This window comes from Helobdella robusta, assembly GCF_000326865.2.
Source record: "Helobdella robusta unplaced genomic scaffold HELROscaffold_26, whole genome shotgun sequence".
Lineage (NCBI taxonomy): Eukaryota > Metazoa > Annelida > Clitellata > Rhynchobdellida > Glossiphoniidae > Helobdella > Helobdella robusta.
The window spans coordinates 1,013,410-1,016,262 of record NW_008704349.1 but is presented as its reverse complement, the minus strand read 5'-3'; positions in this window follow the sequence as shown (position 1 = coordinate 1,016,262).

Sequence of the window (2,853 nt, the reverse complement as noted above, 5' to 3'; positions counted from 1 at the left end):
ACATACATACATACATACATACATACATACATACATACATACATACATACATACATACATACATACATACATACATACATACATACATACAATGTATACGAACATACCTACACACAAACATACAAACAAACATACATACAACGTAGACCAACCAGATCTACTTCTCCATCTAACTCAGGTTCCCGCCATTTTGCCTGGACAATGACGTCAGCGTTGAAACGATCGTGCAGCGTGTCTATCTCGCCTATTTTCTGAAAGTTGACTTTGCATTCTATTGTCGTCTGTGGGGACGACGATGATGACGAAGAAGATGATGATGACGATGAAGATGATGACGAAGATGATGAAGATGATGACGAAGATGATGAAGATGATGACGAAGATGATGATGACGAAGATGATGATGACGAAAATCTAAAAATGAAAATCTAAGACGAAAAATGTGAAAAAAATTCTCCATTTTTCAAATGACGATCCCAACAATCGCCATTGATACATTTAACGTTGGTTGTAAGGCATGATACTACACATGATACCACTTATGGTACTATCACTGACGTATTTAGTGATAGTTGTTAGTTATGTGCGTAAGTAAGGTATGATACTACACATGATACTACTTATGGTACTATCACTAATGTATTTAATGATGGTTTTTAATTATGTGCGTAAGTAAGATATGATACTACACTTGATACCACTTATAATAATCTACTAATGATACTAGTATATGATATATGGTATGATATCGCGAAAGGATCAATAACAATAACAACAACGTATCAACTTCGAAATTGTTACTTGAAAACATCATTCAAACATAAACAACAGCAACAACAAAAACATCAACAGATATATCATATGTGTATCATATTATGTCATGTTACCCATACGTATCTATATTAACATAAATTATGTCAAAGTGGTTGTCATTTCTATTCTACATCCTCATTTTCTTTAGAAGCGTTTTATTTTGTCCGGTGGTTTCATCGCTTACGTCATCATCGTCGTCGTCATTATCATCATCACCATCTCTATCATTATCATCATCATACACATCATTATCCTCATCATCATCATCATCATCGTCGTCATCGTCACCATCATCATCATCCTCATTATCATTATCATCATCAATCTTATGATCATCATTACTACCACCATCGTCATCGTTACTATTACAATCATCATGGTCGTCATCATCACCTTTTTCTTCCTCTTAACTTCTATCAGCTGACCATTCTCGTCCATGGGATCCGGTTGTTTTCTACCGACACCGAGTTTCGGATCTGCTTTTACCGACTCCACTTTCGGTTTCGAGGGTTCTGGAACTTCGGTGTTTGCCAGTTTTTCTTGCAATTTTTCCAAAAAGGAAGCATGGCGGTCGAAATTGGATTGGATCTCTGATGCCGTTCGCATTAATTTCTCGTTTGCTTCTTTGATAAGTTTTGTTAAATGTTGTTGATGTTGTTGCTGCTGTAATTGTTGTTGTTGTTGTTGTGGTTGCTGCAACAGTTGTTGCTGTGACTGTTGTTGTTGATGCTGCTGCTGCTGCTGAAACTGTGTTTTTTGAGGAAATTGTTGTTGTTGTTGTTGGTGCAACTGATTCAGTTGTTGCTGTTGTGGAAGTTGCTGCTGAAGTTGTTGCTGCAACTGCTGTTGTTGTTGTAATTGTTGAAAATGTTGTTGTTGCTGCAAGTTGTTAATTGAGTTATTGTTTTGAAATGTTGATGATGTTATTTGCGATTGATCATTCGGAACCGGCTGTCGAATTAATTGCTGAGAGTGAAATTGTTGGTTTAGTTGTTGATGTTGATTCTGTTGTTGTTGCTGATTCTGTTGTTGTTGTTGTTGCTGCTGTTGTTGTAATTGTTGTTTTAGTAATTGTTGTTGTTGTTGTAATTTTTGTTGCTGTTGATGTTGTTGTTGAGGTATCGGTATACTTGGTTGCAGCTGAAGTTGTTGCGTTGGAATTATTTGACGAGTCTGTTGAGGTAACTGTTGAGAAATTTGGGGTTGTTGCGGAATAAGTTGCAGTTGGTTTTGTTGCTGGTAGGGTGTAATTTGAAGTTGCTGTTGTTGGTGAGGAGGTGGTTGTTGTAGCGAGCTTTGTACTTGTGGCGTTGTGTTGAGTTGCGGCAGTTGTTGCTGGGCTGGTAGGTTCAAACTCTGGTTGAGAGGTTGAAAATTATTTGGGAGTTGCTGCTGCTGCTGAATATGTTGTTGCGGATTTTGTTGCTGAAGTTGTTGCGGATTTTGTTGCTGAAGTTGTTGCAGATTTTGTTGCTGAGGTTGTTGCAGTTGCAAAGGTTGTGGCTGTAGCGAGTGATCAAGTAGTGGTTGGTTTGTTGTTTGGCCATAATTTTGTTGTGTTTGCATTAACTGTTGAGAAGATGGTTGTTGGGATTGTTGTGGCCTTTGTTGAAATTGCTGTGGTTGTTGAAGTTGTTGTGGTTGTTGTAGTATTTGTGGTTGTAGTTGTTGTGGTTGTTGCGATTGTTGTGGTTGCTGCGGCTGTAGTTTTCGATGAGGATTCTGTTGCGAATCCAGAAAAAATTGTGTTTGATTGATCATGATTGAAAAAAAAATTTCCTAAAATTTTATTAGTATTCAACGGTTGTCAATTCATCTTTCTGCTATATAAAATCATTAAAGAGGTATCTGGAAATTTTGTTTCTAAGGCTACTAGCACACATTTTGAATTATTAATTACAGGTTTTTACTTATCTAAAACCTTCATTCAAGACATTTAAATCATATATAATAATAATAATCTTACGTTTATAAATCATAAATTTCTCTTAAATTTTTCATTTATAAGTTTAAATCATTTTTTTAAAACAACATATGCAA